Below are 22737 nucleotides of genomic sequence, written 5' to 3' on the forward strand. Positions count from 1 at the left end.
ACATGATTTTAAAAGTAAACTCTTAAAATTGTGCTAATTCACAACAGATACACAATAACAGAACATCATTCATCAAGAATCACAACATATGGAGAAAGGGACAAGCAGCAAAGCAGTTAAAAAGTGAAGCTCCTCTTAATTACAATTTAAAATTAATTTCAGAATGTAAACAGCATGCATGCACAGCAATAGTATAATCTGGAGATTTAAGAAACCTCTAATTCCTCATTGACACAGCAGCCTATAAGAGCGCTTTTAAAACTCTTGAGATCTCTACCCAAACACTTTATTAAAAATCCTAAAGGTGGACATAAGCAGCAGTTAAAATCTAAAAATATTTCTAAATATGTATTTTCATGACCACTGTTTGAGAGTCTATTGACAAAATGGGAGATTTTCTATTTTAGAACTTTTATAGGGCTAAATCCAGCATTCATATAGCAGCACAATTGGCACTCGTGCAAAAATAAAGTGTAGCATTCATACAATACATCACTATTTCAATATTGGATAGTGCTTTCCACCATAAAGAATCTCAAATGTTTTACAAAGTATAGACAAGAATTAAATTTCAAACAAATTCTGTAGTGGAACACAGTAGCTATTTAAAAGTGGATGTAATACCACAGAACAGCTGAAGTCAGAAAGTGAGAAAATTATGGTATTCAGTCGAAACAGCAAAGAAATTTTAGGTATCTTGAACATAAGCCCTGCCAGGACACATGGGGCCGACATACCTATTACTGTAAATAGTTTTATTGTCTCTTTAATGGGATCTTGGGATCAGATCGTCATTAATCTTTCAGGACCTCAGTTTTGATTCTCATACAAAATGCAAATGAAGTGGTACAGTGCTTACCCTACCCTAGTACCATGCTGCGACTTTCAATTCCCTTGGTACCAAAAGATGAGAGACCTTGCTAGTACTTGCCTTTAGCATGAGGAAGCCTTGTCTGCAGATCTGGTCTCTAACTCTGCCAGCACTAAGCAGCAGAAGTGTAGCACCAGTAGACCCCCAGATGTGCAGGCAAAATCAAACCTGAGACCTTTGGACCTTAGTGTATTAGCCAGCTGGCTATTAAATGAAGACTCATTATTACCTCTGTAGGGTACGTCTACACTGCAACACTATTTAGAAATAACTAGCGCTATTCCAAAATAACTTAGTCCACATCTACACAGCAGGCAGTTATTTCAAAATTGTGTCAAAATACTGTCAAGCTGGAGGTCTTCTTACTCTGATTCCTGTAACCCTCATTGTATGAGGAATAAGGGAAGTCAGAGGAAGAGTGCTCTACTTTGACATCAGTGCTGTGTAGACGCTCCCTATTTCGAAAAGCTATTTCAAAATAAGCTACGCAATTGATTTAGCTCAATTTGCATAGCTTATTTTGAGTTAAACCTTAGCGTCTCAGTACCACTAGATGGGACAGTGCACTACACCTAGAAGGTGTGAGTTAGCACTCTCCTGTAAGCCAACATTCACCTTATTGGCATGCTTACCGGAGTAGGCAGGTAACTGGCAGTCCAGCTGGAGCAGCCTCCACCCATGGAACAGTGCAGTGGGCCCTCCCTGGCTGAAGTAGCCCCTGCCCATGGTGCAGGCTCAACCTGGACTGGCTGGAGCAGGCCATGGCACAGAGGGCCTGGCAGGCACAGCTGAGCTGCAGTAGCTCCCCCCCCCTCCCCACAACAGAATTCTGGTTAACTGGTTAAACATACCATTTAACCGGTTAACTTTTTTAATCAGGATTTTACATCCCTAACATAGGCCCCACTTTTTTGCTCTCTACACAGTCCAATAACCAACCTTCAAAGAATCTTTCAGGAGCTTCCAGCTACTCCTTACTGGACATGAGCAGCATTTATAGATATACAATCCCACTTACCAGTTGCTTGACATGCAACAATGAGGTCCACTTATAATGAAATAAAGTTTATTTATTGGACTGGCCCAGGTTAGTTGGTCTGTCACACTGTCAAAATGCTTCTCATAGTTAGAAGTTTAGGGAGACCAAGATCAGAGTGTTGCATGGCATCTCTAACCATGTTGCCCAATAGCCACTGAAGGATCTAGTCCCCAGGTTCATCCATCAAATCCTTCCAGCATTTCAATGCCATGCTTATCTGTGATCTTATTCATGGGACAACTTACGCTGCCAACTTGACTCCTCATTCAAAGGCTCACAGGTGTCTATCTGAGCCACTATATCATGTACTATCTTGGGACAATCTTTTATCCTTATTCAGAAACAGGATGCCCAATTTTACAATTATTGGATGTAAAAAGGGAGTATATAGGGAAAAAAATGTGGTGAGCACACATTACAATGCATATGTATCTAATACAAACACATAAATAGGCATACATTTCAAAGCAACTATATATACATATACACAAGACCCAGGCAGGATGTCTGTTACCTCCTGCCTGAAAGAAGCCTGTCTGAGATAGGCATGTAAAGGGTTAACTAGTAAGCACTAGAGCCCCCCCACAACAACCCTGCTTGAACCCTGCTGGGCCCATGGTGCCATGCCATAGGGTGAGGTGCTGATGCGGCAGGCCATATGTTTTAAATGAGATTTACATCCCTAGTCTGAGACGTATCACCTCCTAAAGTCCTAACATACCTTCAAGATCTTACAAACATTTTTTTTGTATGAAGACATAACTTCAGATTGCTACATTATTTTGCAATGATTATGATGTCCAGAATGCAACTGGCCCCTCGCATGCTATCCTTTAGTGTGATAATATGCACATATCAGACCCAAGATATCCCTTTAATACAGGTTAGGCACCCTCTGTGCTTTCTGCCATCTTATAACAAGAAGTCTCTGGGTCACAACTTCCATGGGAAATAGATGACCTGTCTTACACCTTTCCCCTCCCCCCCCAACTTCAGTAACTCTTCCGAGCTACTAACTGTGAAGGTTAGCGTGGAGCATAACATGCAGCACTGGCAACATCCCCATCAATGCCTTGCTTATGTTAGTGGATTTTTCAGTGCCAAAAACTGCTTCCCACTAATACACGCAGCCATAAGAGGCACCTACAACTAGAATCTGCCTATACATAGGGTTGCCAGGTGTCCGGTATTGTACCGAACAGTCCAGTATTTGCGCTCTGTCGAGTAAAAAAAATCAGAAAATACCGAACATGTGCAATATCCAGTATTTTGTGATTTTTCCGGCTGCGCACTGGACAGAAGCCTGGCGGGGAGTCCCAGATGGGAGGCAGGGCCGCGATTGCCGCCAGGAGCCCTCAGTCGATTGAGCGTGAGGAGGAGGGGAAGCCTTCTCCTCACTCATGCGTCGCCAGGAGCCTATGCAGGACAGGCAGCAAGTGCCCAGGTCAGTCCCACTCCCTGCCAGCCAATTTGCTCACCACCACCCCCTTCCAGGCCGGCCGGTTCTCCCCCACCTCCCCTCCTGATCTCCCCCAGCCAGCGCCGCTGCACCCCCCCCCCCAACTCTGCTTCCCGCCGGCCCATTCCTCTTCCTGATCTTCCCTGGTCAGCACTGCTGCACCTCTCCCCGCCCCTTCCTCCAGGCCAGCGCCGCTGCACTCTCTGCCCCCCTCCCTCACCCTCTGCCAGCTCTGCTTCCCGCTTTCCTTTCCTCCCGGCCACCCTCGCGGCCCCTGATCCTCCCCAGCTCTGCTTCCCCCCCCCTTACTCCTGGCCAGTCCCACCTCCTTCTGGATGGTCCCCCCCCCCCCCAATATCCCACGGCAAGCCCTGTTCCGCCCGACTCCCCACCCGCCACGACCAGCTCTGCTTCCCGTTGGCTTCCCCCCCCCCCCCCAATTTCCCCCAGCAAGCCCCGTTGACACCACCCCACTTCCCAACCAGCAGCACTCCCTTCCTGGCCACCGCCCCCCCAGAAGCGTGTTTGGATTTTTTTGTTGTTGCTTTTTTTTTTTTTTTTTTTTAAATGATTACCTGGTAACCGCTAGCAGTGATCCAGGTTCTTGGAGGGGTTCCCCCCCCCCCCCCCAACAACTTGCCCCGCCACCCCCTTTTTTTTTTCTTTCAACAACATTTTTTCCCGGTAGGTTTTTTGGGGGGGGGAGGGGTGTTCGATATTTTTCTTTCAGCCATCTGGCAATCCTACCTGTACACCAAGAGAATATAAATAAACTTAAAAATAAAAGGTAACAGCTATTGTTAACGGCTAGTAGCCAACACTCATTATTTCTGTTATGCCGCTGTCAACAGCTGTTCTCATTGTAGTGGGGACTATGCAGTCTCTGCGTTAGCCCGTTTATAATCTCAGTAGACAAGTCAGACAAAGTTCATTTCTCAGAATATAAACAGTCAAGGGAGATAAAAATAAAATATTGTTGCTGAGAGGTGGTAACGTCTACATTATTCTTAGAATTCAGAACAATCCCACCAAGAACCCCAAACAGATACACAACAGAGAAGCATGACTCAATCCATCTTAATCTCCAATGGCTATTTGCAAGCTGACTACTAAAAGGCTCAGAATACATACTTCCTGACAGAGTACCTGAGCCTGACAGATTAAAAAGGGGCAGGGGTGGCCAACCCGTGGCTCACGAGCCGCATGCGGCTCTTCCCCCCCTTAAAGTGCAGCTCACAAAGCCTCCCCTGTAGCCCTAGAAACAGTCCCCGGCCTTGTGCTCACCGGGACAGGAGAGCCGTCTGGTGTGGCGATTCAAAATGGCATCACCAAGATGGCGGCGGCTGACTGGCACCTGATGTGGCCAAAAAGCATGGTCTTTTAAAGAGGCAGTGTCTTTTTTTTTTTTTTTTTTTTGGCTTTAAAAAATATTCTTGTGCAGCTCTTCGCATTTTTTCCACCGCCGTTTCAGCTCTCTTCGTTTAACGGGTTGGCCACCCCTGAACTAGGGTACTCTCCGCACCTTTCAAGTGATAGCTTGCAACACCAACACTGCCGTCAATACAGCACAAAGGGAGATTAAATGATTTACCAGTGGTCACAGAAAGTCTGAACTAGAGCCAGGAAATCCCAGTTCTAGACTCTCACTTCAGTGCCTTAACAAACAAGACCATTCTTCCTCCCCCAGACATAATTCTCTTACAATTTACGACCACCCAAGTGTTCTCAGAGAGATGCAGAACATTTGCCATCCCTCCTTATCAAAAAATTATACTTATCTTGTCCACTCCTCTGAATACACCTACTAAATGTTCAACTCTGACAGAATGTTTACGTTTGATATTCTGAGCGGGCTAAAGAAGCTTCAGTTTAAAAATGCAAGCCACGTAGTAACTTGTATCACAGTTTCCCAGGAGAGGAATCAGGCTCATCTCTCTCAAGCCACTCTTTACAGACACAGATACCCAAACAAAAAAAAAAAAAACCCACTAGTGATACTAGAACATTACAGTCATGTTGCAGTAATTCTTCTAATGTTAGAGGGCCAAGAACAACTCATAAGAGAATTCTGAGTCCATTGATGATGCTCAGATAATTATAATAACTTGAAGCATCTTAGACATTGGTAAAAAGTGTACATTAACTGTTGCAATTTACAAATCAGAGCATGTATACTGACACTACAGTCTCCTGGGTACGTATAACACCAATGGATATTGGCCCCTTACTTTAGTCACTAACATGCATAGTATGAGTGACATCATACTTCCACATGAGCTAAGTGAAATACATGTAAAGTGTAATTTGTTCTCCCCCCCCCCCTCTTTATTTTTGTAATGTTCTATACAAGGAACCCATCCACAAACAAATAATAAAAGACATACCCCAACTTGTGTTCAGTTCCTCAGGGTTTAAATGTATCCAACGTTTTGTATTTAAGGACATTAAGTCAGCCAAACAACTTTAATTCTGCTCTGTAGTGATGCCATGAAAGCAGTTGAGGGAAGAGGGTATCTTTAAAAAAAAAATTTCAGGTGAATCAAATCTGGGACCACAAACACTATAATCCCTTACTCATAATGGTGTGACTGACATACGTATGGCAACAATAAACAGCAGACTTAAGGTTGTGTGGATGCCCTAAATGTACATTTTTTTAACTTAACATGCTGGGATTTCTAACTTTGTGGCTGTGTCTAGACTGGCAAGTTTTTCCGCAAAATCATCTGCTTTTGCAGAAAAACATGCCAGCTGTCTACGATGGCCACCTAAATTTCCGCAAAAGCACTGTCGATCTCATGTAAGATTGTCAGTGCTTTTGCGGAAATACTATGCTGCTCCCGTTCGGGCAAAAGTCTTTTTCCGAAAAACTTTTGCGCAAAAGGGCCATTGTAGACAGCAGAGATTTGTTTTCCGCAAAAAAGCCCCAATCGCGAAAATGGCGATCGGGGCTTTTTTGTGGAAAAGCGCTTCTAGATTGGCCACAGACGCTTTTCCACAAAAAGTGCTTTTGCGGAAAAGTGTCCTGCCAATCTAAACGTGCTTTTCCGAAAATGCTTTTAACGGAAAACTTTTCAGTTAAAAGCATTTCCGGAAAATCATGTCAGTGTAGATGTAGTCTGTATGTCCTGGAATTGAGATAATTACAACATGCCTGCGATATTTTTTCACTTCAAGTTATTGATACATGATCTCAACTTTATTACCATCTTAATATAGTTATTTTTAATATAATATGCACTTGGAGATCTACCTGGAACTATTACCTTGAAGCAGACTGACATTGCTATGGCTAGCTGAGTGAAGTAAGCCTGTCCTATTTAAGCTTTCCCATTCTACAAGGCAGAAATTAAAATACTTGAACCACTATTTGGTATCACTGTGCATGTTACACATAAGATAACCTATGGACATTTAAAATCTCTAGGCTGTTCCCTCTTCTACTGTTAGACACAGAAATACTTCATATCACTGAACTTGCTTTTACAAAACAAATAAATACAGGTTTAATTAACTAAAATGTCAGATACCTATCATATAGGATTTATTGTGAAATTATTTAAATTCACATTCCATGCCAGTAACATCAGAATTACCAAAAGCATGTTGTTTTACATATTAAACAACTTAATGTGCTTTCCTTAAACTGTATGGCTTAAAGTAGGGATGTTAATAGTGTACTTAAATAGCTAGCTATCTCATGGAACGAGAAGGGACCTTAAGAGGTCATTTAGTCCAGTCCTCTGGCCTCACTGCAAGATCAAGTACCATCCCTGATCCCTAAATGGTCCCTTCAAGGATTGAACTCATAACCGTGGGTTTAGCAGGCCAATGCTCAAACCACTGAGCATTTCCCTCCTCCCCTGCTTGCCCGCAGCCTGGCTCACTCCTGGCTTGCGATGGGTCAGGGAATTACCCCTGCTGCAGCTCTGCATTTAAAGTGTATTGGGAGCCAGGTGAGCAGGCAGCCCAGCTCAGATTCAGCTTGCACCAGGTCCAGGAGTTCAGACCCCCCAGACAGGGGTTGCTGCCAGCCTGCGCTGCTGCATTTATATGAGGCAGCAGCAAAGGGCAACAGACAGCTGGTCCACAAGGGGAGTTGGTTTTTAAACTGGCTCCCTTCACGGACCGGCTGCCACCTGTTACCCTGCGCTGCTGCCTCTGAACCAGAGGCAGCAGCACGGAGTGGCAGGGGGCTCCTCAGGACTGGAGCCGGAGTACAATGGCTGCCAGCCCCACCCCTGGGGATTATAGAATAGTCAACTAACTGATAAGAATTCATGAGGTTACTCGACTATTCAATTAACCGATATTTAACATCCCTATCTTAAAGGTCTCAAGCAGATAGGGTACTGTCTTAGTGGCCTGTCTCTGTAATTCAGATGGTACACATAGGCTACGTCTACACTGGCCCCTTTTCCGAAAGGGGCATGTTAATTTCAGAGATCGTAATAGGGAAATCCGCAGGGGATTTAAATATCCCCCGCGGCATTTAAATAAAAATGTCCGCCGCTTTTTTCCGGCTTTTAGAAAAGCCGGAAAAGAGCGTCTACACTGGCCCCGATCCTCCGGAAAAAGCGCCCTTTTCTGGAGGATCTTATTCCTACTTCAAAGTTTGGAATAAGATCCTCCGGAAAAAGGCACTTTTTCCGGAGGATCAGGGCCAGTGTAGACGCTCTTTTCCGGCTTTTCTAAAAGCCGGAAAAAAGCGGCGGACATTTTTATTTAAATGCCGCGGGGGATATTTAAATCCCCCGCGGATTTCCCTATTACGATCTCTGAAATTAACATGCCCCTTTCGGAAAAGGGGCCAATGTAGACGAGCCCATAATGAAAACTCCTTGTAAATCAATTCCAAGAGTGAGATTACATTACAGTGAGATACTCCATCCCTATAATCAAAACAAAAAATGCTTTTGCTGAAAACTAAACCAGGGCTTTTAGAAGATTCCTTTTTGAAAATGCTATTTGCATACCTGGCTGTGGTGTTATTTCCAAATCCACACCACTACCAAACAATGGCATCTGGCAAGTAATTGACACGTTATTGTTGAGCTGCATGCTTGATAAGTGGAGCTTCAGATCTTCCAAGTCTTGCCAAGATAACTGTCTTCCTGCCTGTGAATTTTTTTTTCAGAACCATAGCCATCTCAGCTGCAGTAGAACCCTCAGAACCCTTAATACAAACTGACCAGTCTACCACATCCCTCATTTTGAACCTGGAAGTACACAATCAAGCAGCGGCGGCGGCAGCAAGTAAAAAAAACATAGTGCTATAGCAAATAAACTACTAAAAATAAAGGAAAAGCAGAATTTTTCTTCTACATAGTAACTTTTCAAAGCTGCAGTGTTTAGCTGTAAACTTCTGAAAAAGTTGTCGTGTTCAGAATTATGCACAACCTTCATTCCCATTGTGTTTGTAACTAAGGATTTACTCTTGAGAATCAGTCACCACCTCAAGAACATTAGTGTTAGACAAAATAAATATTACAGAACGCTATTCTACAGTCTCCAAAATAAGCATGACCAGAGTAGAAAGTCACTTGTAAGCAGGTTTGAAAAATTTACCAAACCATCTGCTATCCAGAAGCTGATCTGAATTACATTGTGAGGGATGTGAATTGTGAGGGAGAATCTCCAAACACAGAGAACCATTCCACCACCCAATCACCATTTTAGGCAGTTGCGGGGGCAGAATTCTCTCCTATTTTACCCCCACCCTCCCATATTCTATCCTACCCTCCCATATTCTATCCTATATCATTACACACTGTGATAAGGTTGCATGAGGTCACAGCTCCACTGCCAACCATAAACTGACAACCCCCAGCTTTATGTCCCTTTCTCAGCAAACACAGCCCATCTACCACAAAGATGTCAATTTGACTACAAGAGACCTGCACATATATGGAAAGGAGGCAACATTTGGAAGAGTTAGCACGGTGACTGACCTCTTCCCTCCATCTAAGCCATCTGCACTTTATTCAGCCAGTTAATATGAAACCTTGGTATCCTATTGGAATCATTAGGAATTCTGAACACATAGGGTACGTCTACACTACATACCTCTGTCGGCAGAGGCATGTAGATTTGTTTATTCAGCAAAGGCAAATGAAGCCGCAATTTAAATGATCGCGGCTTCATTTACATTTACATGGCTGCCGCGCTGAGCCGACAAACAGCTGATCAGCTGTAGAGTAGATTTTGTGTCACACACAAATCTGTGGGGCACCAGCATGGGCTTCTCAGTGCTAGGGGAGGTGGTCCTGCGTTGCAGTGGCCAGACCCAAACAAGCCAGGGATCACATCCAGCCCCTGGGCCTGAGGTTCCCCACCCCTGCAGTATGGCAAAACATTCAACCAATACCAACTAAAGGAGGTAGAGGAAAACAAAACAAGACCCCCACTATTCTTTACTATTTTAAGTGTGAAGAAAAAAAACCCGTAGGAAATGATGGTTGCCTATTTGGTCAACGTGTATTAATCTGTACAATAAGCCTATCGATGTTTTATCAATAACAAATGAAAATACACACTACACCGTTTCCATTCAACACTTCATTTCACTGGAGTGTGTCAAAGCTATTGTCTTTACAGGCAGTCCCCTGGTTACGTACAAGATAGGGACTGTAGGTTTGTTCTTAAGTTGAATTTGTACGTAAGTCGGAACTGGCGTCCTGATTCAGCGGCTGCTGAAACTGACCAGCGGCTGACTACAGGAAGCCCAGGGTACAGTTGCTCTGCCCCGGGCTTCCTGGAATCAGCCGCTGATCAGTTTCAGCAGCAGCTGACTTGGGGACACCTGGGGTAGAGCAGCTGGGGTGCTGCCGGGTTGGTCCAGTAGCGCTGAGGAGTGGCGCTGCAGGACCAACCCAGCAGTGCCCCAGCTGCTCTACCACAGGCGTCTGCGAGAAAAGCCTGGTCTGCTGGGGGGGGCGGGCACTAGCTGCGCCCCCTCCCCCCCCCAGCAGACCACGGAGACGCTTTTCTCGCCCTGGAGGGCTTTGCTGCACCCCCCCCCCAGCAGACCAGGGAGACGCGGAGCCGCTTTTCTCGCCCCGGAAGACACGGGCGGCGGGACCGCGGCGCGTCTGGGTGGTTCCGCCGCCCGCGTCCTCCGGGGCGAGAAAAGCCCCGTTCGTATGTACGGATCCAACAAATCGGATCCGCGTAACTCGGGGACTGCCTGTATAGTTGTTCACAAAAGGAACAAAACAATTCCAATTTGGCACAATGCACTAACCCCTCACACCCTGAGTTTAGTTTCCTGTCAGAAAGGCATCTCCCATTTCCCACCATGTGCAGCCCAATTATAATTTAGGAAGTGATGACAGTTCCATTAAGAAGCTGCTTCCACCATGGGTGTTTCCAAAGATGGCAGTGCCTGAGATGAAATCTTATTTACCACCAAACCATGAAGTCTTAGAAAGACTGAAAGTCCTTTGCCAAGCTGGGGGGAAGAATGTTTACTTAGCCAATTATTGTTCTGTTTCATGAAAGAAAATATAAACCACAATTATATTTCTGAGTTTATGCTGGACAAATGTATTCATAAATTCAGAGAAGAACTCAACAGGTGATGAGCACACCTTAGCATTTTTTTTCCCCTCTCTTCCAACAATCAGAAGCACAGGAGATAGTCTGAAGTTAAAATATATTAACATATACACAAAAATTATAACAGGGATTACATCATGGAGTAAACATGTTAAAATTAGAGGCTTTCAAAGGCAACATTATAAAAAAAGGTCACATTTGAATTAGAATTTATTTAAATTAAAAGGCAGACAGAATAAACAAGAGGTTCAAAGTAAAGTTTCTGTCACCATAAAAGAGTACACTAAATAGCACCCCATTCTCCAAATACTGAACTCTAGACATTGTTCAATAGTGCTTGAGACAGCATACCCTTAAGTGCCAATATTTTTCCTAGGAGACATTTTAACTACTTCAGAGTCCCATAAACTTGATATATTTGGAAGAGTTAAGGGAAAATCTCTAGACTCTGAACTCAAATGTCTGTAAAGAATTACTTCCTTACAGTAATTCTGGTGCTACAAGAAGTTTAGTCAGCATGGACTCCTCACTGGAAGTGCATACATGCCTCACATACAAGGCCAGAAATGTTTTGAGTAACAGCATGTACTGGAAGAAAGCATGTACTCTATGCTCCCTCATGCTCCTGCATGAAGGCCTACAGAGTGGGGCAGCCACCAACCTCCGTCAGTTCAATTGCAATGGGGGGAGAAGGGGAACTTTACATTGGCTGAGGGCTTCAAAAGCAGGGATGGAGGGCACATCATGGGATTCACCCTGAATGCATCTTAAAGAAACACAGCTACTATGGAGTTAAAGAACTGGTCTTTCTTCTTTGAATGTGTCAATATGGACCCCAGTATGGATGCCAGCAAGCAGGGTCATTCCTGAAAGATGGACATGAAGCATGTCAGCTGTCCTCCTCAAATAGTGATTGCAATACTACTCTCCTGAAATGAATATCCGACGTGGCTGCCCTATCAAGAACGTAAACGTTTAACAAAAATTAGTTTACCAACAACTGAGATCTGCAAGGGTGAAAAGTAGAGTAATCTCCTGAAGAAGGCAGAAGATTCTAACTCTGCCTTGGTGAAGTGTATTTGGCATTCAAATGCAGAGGCTGCAATATAGGCCCAATAGCCAAAAGAACCCCTCCCAATAAGGAACTATCCGGATAGATTGTAGCCTTCTCCCATCTGACTTGGAAATTATCCTTGGGATCAGAGTAAGGCGTGGAAAGGTATATAGGAGTCCTTGAGGCCAACCTCAGAACTAAGAGTCCCAGGCATATTCACAATACTGTTGAATTTGATAAGAGGTAATTTGCCAACAACTGACTGGAACCTGACCTCTGGGAACTAGAGGCTCTGACAGATACCCAAATTACAGAAACTTACAGTCTGAGAGTGGTGAGCAATGGATTCTCATTGTTCACGAGTCCTAGCTGGGAGAACAGGGAAAGGACAATCTAAAGCTGTTGCAGTCTCCTGTTAAGATCTGCCTGTGATCAACCAGTTATCCAGGTCTAAGAGACACATATTTCCAGCCTCCTTAAATATATTATGCACTGCCATGGGTTTCATAAGTGCTTTCAGTACTGTTGAGAACTGAAAGGATAGACCTTACATTGGTGACGGATGGGCTCCAATGTGAATGTATATACTTCCTGTGCACCAGATGGCTAGTCATGAAGTTGAAAAGATAGAACAGAGGCAAGTGTTACCATCCTGAATCAGATACAAATGTACATATTTTGTTGAGTCTTTTCAGGTCTCGTATAGAAAGAAAACCTCCTTTCTTCTTTGGAATGAGGAAATACCAGGAAAAGTCTCTTCCCATCAACTGTGGTGGAACCACTTCCATTCTACATCAAACAATAAGGTCATGTCTCTTTGTAATAGGCTCACATGAGAAAGATGCTTGAAGACAGATGGTGAATGAGAGGAATAGAATGTAAAGAATGTAATTGGCTAGTCATGGACAATGATCTACAATGCCCATCTGTCCAGCGTCATGGCAGATCACACCTGATAGAATGGGGCAGGGTGGCTTCTGAAAGTGAGTCTGAAAAGCTTCCTGACAATCCTGTTGACATCTCTTTGGAGTGGGGAGTATTGACAAGGAGGAGGAGGTCTGTCATCTTCTATGGTATCTTGATCACCCCTTGACAAGATAATCAGGTTGTGTGATGGTCCATTATCTTGACTGGGACTGAGGATGGTACAGTTTGCAATAGGGCGGTGGAGTGTAAATCCCCTGATAGCAGAAAGTGGCCTTTGGGTTCATTACTGAACACAGAGCACTGTCTGCCATCTCCCAGAATAGCTCAGAGCCCTCAGAGAGCCGGTCCTTAATCATGGCCCTCAGGATGCCAGGTCCATGGTGCATTGTCTCTGCAGTGACTGTATATCTGGCCACAGTATCAGATGCATCCGTTGTCACCTGCAGGGTCATTTTGGCAGAGTCACTGACACTACAGCCCCATATTTTTCTATGAAAATGAATGTGCATAACTCAAATATGCTTTATGCAAAACAGGCAAGTAACCTGCCATTCAAGAGCCCATGATCTTCTGAATGTGTATATTCTATTTGTGTGCACGTAGTGTTCTTGTATGTGAAGTTAGAAATACGAAGTGGAAACCTAGTATATGTCTTCTCGTGAATGCCATTAGTGATACTTAAGGAATCTAATGGTTCAGTGATCAAGAAAACGACCTGTAAATGGTTTTGTTTTTCCTGTAAGCTTAAACCGTGGCTGGTCCCTATAAAGACACGTGACCATGCCACCTGAAACTGGAATCCATCTTGAATTTAGTAATATTTTTTATAGGGGTTGGGAGTATGAAACAAAGGATTCCCACCCTGGGGAAGTTCTACTGAAGGGATGGAAAGCAACCAATAATCATCTTCAGCTGGCCTTTGAAACTGCCTCCCAACCCTCAGAGGATACACATGAAGGGACCAGGAAACAAAGGACACTAACACCACAAGAAACTATTAGAACCAGGCCAAATGAAAGATCAGGTCTAACTTGAAGAATTTTACCTGAAATAAGGATTAGGGAGAGAAATACGATATGAAAAAAATGTCTTAGTGTATTAAGCTTAGCTGGCATATTTTGTGTATTTTAGATTAGCAACTTGCTTTGTAAAAACACTTGTGTGTATTATCAAAATCAGTGTAAATTGCTACCTGGAAAGGAGAAGGGGAGCAACAGTTGTGCATCTCTCTATCAGTGATAAAGAGAACAAACTCTATGAGCTTTCCCTGTGTAAAACTATAGACTAAAGCAGATTAATCTGGGGTTTTGGTCCTTTTTGAGGGCTGTGCTGTTGAGCTCTATCAAGTCCCTGTAGCTGAGCCCTCCCAGAGTTATCAGCAACTTTGTTACTCTGTCAGGGAGGTGTTACCCCAACTCTGTGCCTTTTTGGGGGGAGGCCAGAGCTTCTGGCCCAGCAGAATAGTGTGGTGAGGCATCCCAAAGGGCAGGTAGGCAGGTTCAGAGGTGTGACAAACACACCAGGTGATAGTCTCAAGGGAACCTCGGTGATCCAACCTGTCACAGCCACCTTCCTTAATTAGGTCGACCAAATACAGACAGACTTCCTCTCCTCTATCTGAGCCTAGCTTTTGTGTGTCTAAGTAAACAATTAAAGAAATGTTAATGTATAATTACCATTTACCAAAATGTGCTAGTACTTTATCAGTGCTTAAAATATTTTAAGCTGTCAGTGCTTAAAATAAATTTCCGTCCAGCTTTCCATATAAGTAACAAAATTGTTTCAATTACATTAAATTAACTGTGAAGAGGAAAATCTAAACACATTTGGCATAACTGCATATAGAATGAGTTACTGTACTTCTCTGCAGACCAAACAGAGCTATATTCATTTGTAAGTCCATTAGAAGTATGAAAATACTGTAGGAAATGATGTTATAATAATAAAGCCTTGAAAGCTCCTTCTTTAGAACTCCACCCCAAAAATCGGAATGGCATGTTTAACTTTAAGGTTGCTATTGCACCAGTGTTTCCATTATAAATCTCCGCTTTCAGGAATTTATAGCATCATGAAAACAATTACTGCTGGGATGAAATTTGGCACAAATTTCCACAGGATTTTTTTTTTCATATACATTAAATAAATCACTCTAGCTTTCTTTGGCTACACTGGACTAAACACTTTTTCCCTAATTTAATACCAAGGGTTCGCTTACTACAAAAAATAAACACCCTGATTTTTAATTATTTTTTTAAAGAAAGCATAAATATTTGTATGTAGTTACTGATACTGGCTTTTGATATTTTGTATGAAATATTTAAAGTGAATGACGTGTTTATACAGAGGACACCCCTGAGTGGAAGGAAGAGGCGATGATATCAGTTGCTTGTAAGCATCCATAATTACTAAAACTGAAATTGTCAAGAGAAAATTGTTTTTGCTATCTTCTTTGGTTTTACTTTGTGCATTGTAATTAAGATTGCTGCTCCATGGATGGGCACTTGCATTTCCATTCTTAGGCACTAGCCCAAGGGTGAGCAATAATGTTTAATGGGGGGCCACTCCAAGATATTGGAAAGTGATAAAGGACCACACTTCTGTGGAGAGGGTGCAGGGTCTGGGACAGCAGGTAGGGTGTAAAAGGGAGCTTGGGGTGTAGGAGGGAGTGTGGGGTCTGAGGGAGTTTGGGTGAAGGAGGAAGCTATCATCTAGGGCAGAGGCTTGGGGAGGCAGGGTCCAAGAGGGGTTATGGGTGCAGGAGAGGATTCTGGTCTGGGGAAGGGGTATAGGAGGGGTGCAGAGTCTGGGAGAGAGTTGTGACCTGGAGAAGGAGGAAAAGGGGGTTCAAAGGGTTTAGGTAGTGACAAAGTGGGGGAATGGGGTGCAAGGTGAGGGAGGTGTGTGCATGCGCAGGAATGGATTCTGGTCTGGTGGAGGGGTTTAGGAGAGGGTGCAGGATCTGAAGGGGGAATTACAACCTGGAGGAGGTAGGGAGAGGAGATAAAGAGGGTTTGGGTGGTGGCCTGGGGCAGGTAGTTGGGGGGAGAGAGAGGATGAGGGTGCCAGAGACAAGCTTTGGCTGGGAGGCACTTACCTAGGTGGCTCCCAGGCAGGTTCCTGCAGAACAGCTGAGACAGGCTCCCTGCCTGTGTGCTGGGTGAACTGCTCCATGTGGCTCTGCTCCAGCACAGAGAGGGACAGACTGAGGAGACTTCATTTTGCTGCCCCTGCCTCCAGCAAAATTTCTCAGCTTCTCTTGGCCAGAAACTATCCAATGGTAGCTGAGGGATTTTGCTAGGGGGTAGGGACAGCAAGCAAAACTTTCTCCTCCCTTCCCAGACTGCATAGCAATTAGCAGCCTGCTGTTTAAAGCAGCTGCAACTGCTCTGTAGTAAGGGTACCGGGAGGTGGCTGCAGGCGAGATTTTGCCCAATAGCCACCTCTTGCCCATCCCCACCCTAGCCTAAGATTACTCAAGAATTGTCCTAAATAAAGCTTGCAGGCAGGCTTGTAACAACAAGCAATAGAGTTACCATCATTGTTAGTGGTATTTTAGTTGTATTTCTATCACAGTAGCACTTGGAGGGCCAGACTCAAGTTTTCATGGTGGTAGGTGCTGTGCATAAAATATAATAAAACTAGAAGATTTACTTGGCATTGCTCAGGTTCTTAACTCAATTTTTGTTTTTCTTAATTTAAATCATTGCTCGAGGGTGGGGCTGGAGATGAGGGGCTCAGTGTGCAGGCTGCCCCAGGGACAGAGGAGAACCCCAGCCCTCTCTCACTGCAGCAGCTTGGGGCCAGGTGAGATGCGCCTCTCTATGGCTGCTGCAGCTCCAGCAGGCACAACGGGGGGGGGGGGGGGGGGGGGTGGAGGAGTGTAAGTCCTCCAAATAGGAGGGGTCCACATTGTTCTGCCTCCCTGGGCTGCCCCCATCCAGAGTTGAGTGCAACAAACCATTTCCCCTGAGGCAACAGCCAGCAATATTCCCATATGAATCAGAGTGTGTGTGTGTGGGGGGGGGGTTCAGCCTCCCTGCAAGACACCTGAGAAGTAGGAGGCTTTATGGTCTGGGCAGTCCCTGGTGCAGGGAGGGCAGGAACATCTCCAGCCAGCCCCTTTCACCTGTCTGGGTCCCTATCTACTCTCCAGATGGAGAATGTTAGTAGAATTTAAGAGTTAAGGATCACCTGGGTAGAGGTTTGAACATATCTGTTTACTAGAATTCTGAAAGTTGGTTTTATGTCTTTGCAAGTTTTAGCTGCTACTTCCTTGTCCGTTGTTTAGATAAGCACAATTAAAAAAGCATGTCCTGAATTTAGCCAGTCAGTCCTTTAGAAAAAAAATATTGGAATAGCTTTCTTACTCTCATGTTGCACACATGGCTACATGCTTACCAGGATCTGCCGGAGAAGCAGCAACAAGATCAAGCTTCCAAACTCCTGTACTCCTCCTTGGAACAATAGAGGAATCTCAGGGACTGAAAAAGCTCCCCAACACTTTGTAGGTCTCAGATGTTTCCCAGTCCTTGTTGGGAGGCAGAAAATGCCTCCTCCTGGACTCCTATTGTACTCACTCTTAGTGCAGGGGCCTGGGAAGGGAAGTTTTTAGGTCCTTCGTGTTTCTCCTGTCAGCCAGCAGCAGTCCCAGATTTAAGCTTTGAGCTCCTTGGAAAAGAGACTGTTTATTATCTACTATGTATTTAAGAGAGTTTGTCTGTCTGTTCATTCAAGAATGCCTTCTAAATGGTAAGAGCTAGAACAACCAAATTTGGTATACAGCTTCCTCTTATCATAACTTAAAGGAAGGACATGGTTTGGTTGTACCAGGACAATAGAATAGGATTACTTCTCTTAAAACCATAAACAAAAGAGAATCACCATGCAGGTGAAAGGAGCTGGCTGAGGGCATGCCCACTTTCCTTCCCACCCTCTTCCCATCTAGGGCACCCCTGAGATGCCTTTTGGGAATACAAGGGGCTGAAGCTCTCCTCCTTTCCTCCCCTCCCCTCTCAAAAAAAACCATACAGAAAAGAGACAGAATCACCAGCAGTGTTCCCTCTATTTTTTTCTATCCATGCATGGAATAAATGTTATGTACACCAAGACATGTGCAGATGTGCACCACCAATTAAAACATATGCTGCTGCCTGTGGGCATTTCTGCTCATCAGCCAGGTAACATTTGAATCTCTCCTGGGTGGTCACCCAAGAGCTTAGCTTACAGGGAACACTGCGGTTACAGGCAGAAGGGGTAAGTCTGGAGTAGCCAGCCTTCAGTGCTTCACACTCTCTCTACCAGCCCTGGTGCCTGCAGGATTTAAAAGGGCCTTGGGCTCCAGCTGCCACTGCTGATCCTCAGGCACCTTTTAATCACCGACACCAGGTCAGTTGCCCTCTTTGCCACCCCTGGTTGGCAGGCCTGTATACCTTAATACCAAGACACTTTGGTTCTTAACAATTAAACAATTCAATGGAACAAAACTTCAGGCTAAATCCATAATTTCACCTATCAAAAATGATATCAATGGAAGACGTGTATTGAACCTGAGTGATGAATTCAGTAAAATCTATGTAAAGAATTAAATAAGGTTGAGCAATCTAAAAAGAAAATTAGGGCTATGACCACTTTGCTTATAAATGTACACCATTGTCAATACAGAGCCTGTATTTTCTGTACATTGTGCAGAAAAGACCATTTCATGAATTCTCAGCATTCTCCTACCTGCATGTGTCTCTGTGTGCTGAAGACGCTAAGGAAAGCAGCTTTCTGCTTCTATGCTAAAAAGAAATACTTCTTTCTTTTGATCTTCAACTGTTCACTAATATTCTTTAGATCAGAACTATTTAGCTGCATAAACACTTGTCCAGGTGCCAATGATCCCTCTTTTTCTCATCCACTTGCAGAATAAATTTTATGTGCACAGAGGCATGTGCAGTTGTGCACTACCAGTAGAAACATAGCCTGCAGCTGTGGGAACTCTCCTAATCAGCTGTGCAGCATCTGTATCTCTCCTGGGTGGCAGCTCAAGTGCACAGCTTACAGGAACACTGCCCCACCCCTTCCAGGAACACTGATCTGGGACCCTCCCTTACTCAGGGGCCAGCAATTCTGTTCCTCCCCCCCAGTGTATTCACCTAAGTTCTACCCCTTTACATTTGCAAAAAAACCTTGGCCCTTCATGGTGCAAGTTCCGCTGGTTGTGAAAATGAGCTTTAAAGTCAGAAGTGAATGTACAATGAATACAGCAGGCTCTTCCTGAGACTGCAGACATCCCAAAAGAGGCCTTAGAGACCTCAATTCCTCATTTATCTCAATCACCAAAATTCAGCCAATTCCAAATTGCTTTCCAAGGCTTTCCAGCTAGCAAAAGCCCCAACTGCCTTCTTCTGAGCTGCCAAACCCTCCAGCTTCAGCCTGGCAGCTTCTGCAATACAGAAATATACTATGTTATCAACATAGTGAAAGACTCATTGAAAACACAGGAGCAGAATTTTTTAAAAAAAGTTACTTTTAATTTCAAAGTAAACTCCACAGGGTCTGTACCAATTTATAAATAAATAAATAAGAACTATCACAAAACTTCCCCTCTTACTCTGGAGTACCAATGCCTCCAGGAGGACTTGTTGCAGACCATTTCCAACTTGCTGAAAGGTCATGGCTTATAAATTACTGTTATTAATTATTATTAACAAAGTAGATTTAGCCTGGCTGATTTTCCTCAGGAAGCATAATGAAAAGGGAGGCATTAAGATGGGAAATTAATGCAGAGTTTGTAAGCAATCCCGATTGCTCGAGTATTTACTTACACTAGTACTCAAAATACAGAGGGTCAGAAATAAACATACTAAAATGTCACCATACCTAAAAGAATGTAGAGCATGTCTGGTACTGTTGCCATCCAAGTGACTATGTTCAAATCAAAACCTTGGCCCCTCTCTCAGAGGGCTGGCAAAAAATGGGACCAACTACATGGATATAGGGTGTGCTCAGGATCCAGGTACAGAACAATCAACAGATCTAGCAGAAACCCCATCAGTGTGAGAAAAGATCCCCATTATTCCTGGTGATATACTCGTAATTTTATAAGATCCCAGTGATTAAATTTCCCCCTCTAACATAAATGTATTGGTCCTGAAGCATTTGTATCAGACAGCTGTAGTCTTTCTAACTCAAAGATTTAGCACCTTCAATTCATGTCTCATCTTTTTTTTTTTCCATTTATGCACTCCTCCACCTTCATCCCACTTCACTAATTTTAGTATGTGATCTCTCACAAAAATACTAGAGACAGAAACAACATTTTAAAACACCTGCAAGCTTGGATTTGACTTTCAAAAGAAGCAAAGCTCTGGTTTCTGGCTCTGGTTTTTAAGATACAAAGTGGGTCTTTGCCTATGAAAGCTTATGCCCAAATAAATCTGTTAACCTTCAAGGTGCCCTAGGAGTCTGTGTTGTTTCTCCTAAAATAATGCCACACACTCATTGGTGAGTGGGAGGGAAAGTAAGGCAGTAATCATAATGATATACGTTTTAGATCCAATATTTTGCCATCAGTTAAACACTAAACATTTAACTTCATTTCTATCCCTTTTTACTTTCCAAAATAAATGTTAATATTAAAATGATGAAACTCTTGGATTTTGGTGTCTTGTGTATACACGGATCAGATTTAAGACCACTGTAATCATAAAGTCATCATTGATGAAACTTCACTTCTCACATTTTTTATTTTTAATCACTTAATCACTGCCTTTGTTTCATCCTGTTGATGTAACATTCCAGTGAGTACACTTCTGACAACTTTATGAAAACATGGAGCCATATTTGTCTTACATGCCAATTAAGAGGATAGTCATGGTTAAAATTGTTTTTTTCCACATAAAAACACCTGGAAAAAATAATCACTGCTTTGCCATAGCAAAAGAGGAGTAATTTTATAGGACAGAAAATCACTGTTCACAGTTTTTCAATTACATATTTTTAATTAGAATATTTAAAACATTTAAACATATCATGAATATTGATAAAAATGTTATAAAATGTATTCTAAATTTTGGTAAAACATGTTATATATTCTTTGATTACATCGTTTTATTACACTCATTATCTCTAATCATATTTTTTAATTAAAAAAAAAGGAACTTTGTGCACAAGGGTAGGGGGAGAGCCTGTATCCTGTCTGCCTCTCTACATTTCATCCAAGATCTGAGAAATATTTCTACGATAACATTGGACTTTCTGAGAAACCCATGACACTGTAACATGTTACTTCCACATAGCGCTCGACTGCTCAAGAAACAGCTGCACGCACACTCACAATATGTTGTTTCTTTGGCAAAGCTAGCAAATAGTTGTACAAGTGCCAGCAATGTTCTGCATACGCCTGATCCTCCAAACACTTACATAGGCACTTAACTTTACTACCTTGAATAGTCCCACTGAAATTAATATTCACAATCCAAGTCAGGGGTATGCACAAGTGGGAGCAAGTAGGGGCACACCTCTGCCCACTAATCAGCAGGAGAGCACAGAACTTTTTCACCTCAGGGCCCTGGCAGGGACACAGAACGTGCCCCTTCAAAAGCCATCAGATTTTTATTCCTGTACACACTCCTGCCAAAATTAAGCATGCATGTAAGTGTCTGCACAATAAAAGCAATACCAAGTTTGCACTACCGGATCTCTCTTGGGAACATGTTAAAGGCTGCTGCCTTCTGCCCACCATAAAGTGACGAAACTTGGATCTTATGTCACCTGCAAGAGCATCATGGGAGAATCATCATTTGCCAGGATCTCTCTTGCACATATTTACTGTAAGAATCACAATATTTGATTGTCTGGAAAGGCCAAGGTACAATGCATAAATGACACATTCTTATAACCATAAAAGTGCTCTTTCTCTGGTTTAGATAATTTAAACTAATTATATAGGCTTCATTTTAAAATTTTCAAAAAAACAGACACTCATGCACATGTAAAAACTCTTCACTGCTTAGTTGGTATGGAACAATGCAAGGATTTTGTTCCAGAGTTTAAATGTTGGCTTATCCCGATGTTTTGTATTTTATGAATTAATATTGCTTAAAAAAACAAGAAAGATTGTGAACCAATTAGCATGGTTCTCAACTATAGTCCCACAAACAGCACCATCTGGATGAGAAGTGGCTGACTGATATAAATTGTGCATTTATGAAACAAAGAATCTGGCCTTTTCCCTCCTACCAATGCAATCCGGCCTGGTTTACAAACCTGATAATATAGATTTTAGAGCAGCTTTATATAAAGGCAAATTGTATAACATTCACTAAATGAATGCTAACTGATCACAATTCACTGCATTAAAAATGGCCTCAATATTTTCTACTCTAATTGCTGTGATAATGTCTATAACAATCATTTCTGATTTACTTATAGCAAAAGTTGACTATAGCAATAACATTCAAACTACTCTGTGATGAAATTCTGAGGAAATCAAAGTAAAAGTGCAAGTCCACATACCGGTGCTGAACCTCTCTAGTCTGGTATCCTCAGCACCTGACTGGTGCTGAACTATGGGATGTCAGAATTGTCTAGCAGCATTACCAAAACTTCCACTGCTTACTGGGCTCTAAGACGACATTTCGGGATAAGATATTTAGAGCTAAATAATAGCGCAGAACACTGAGAGCCAGGACTAGTGGCTGTAAACAAACTTTATGGGACCATGGGTAACTTGGACACACTCATGATAGGTGGACATTCAGCTAACTAAAATCATGCCAGACCACGGATGTTGCCAGACTAGAGAGGATCAACCTGTACTTCTAAGTCCCCTTCCCCATTTACAC

General features: G+C 43.1%; 1 protein-coding gene across 22 annotated transcripts in view; it reads right to left on the reverse strand.

Annotated features, from left to right (window-relative positions):
- LOC149525314 (uncharacterized) overlaps positions 1-22737 on the reverse strand; it is a 398451-nt gene that overhangs the window by 329956 nt on the left and 45758 nt on the right. The gene's annotated exons all lie outside the window — the stretch shown is intronic.

This window comes from Pelodiscus sinensis, chromosome 2 (assembly GCF_052426305.1).
Source record: "Pelodiscus sinensis isolate ZL-2025 chromosome 2, ASM5242630v1, whole genome shotgun sequence".
Lineage (NCBI taxonomy): Eukaryota > Metazoa > Chordata > Testudines > Trionychidae > Pelodiscus > Pelodiscus sinensis.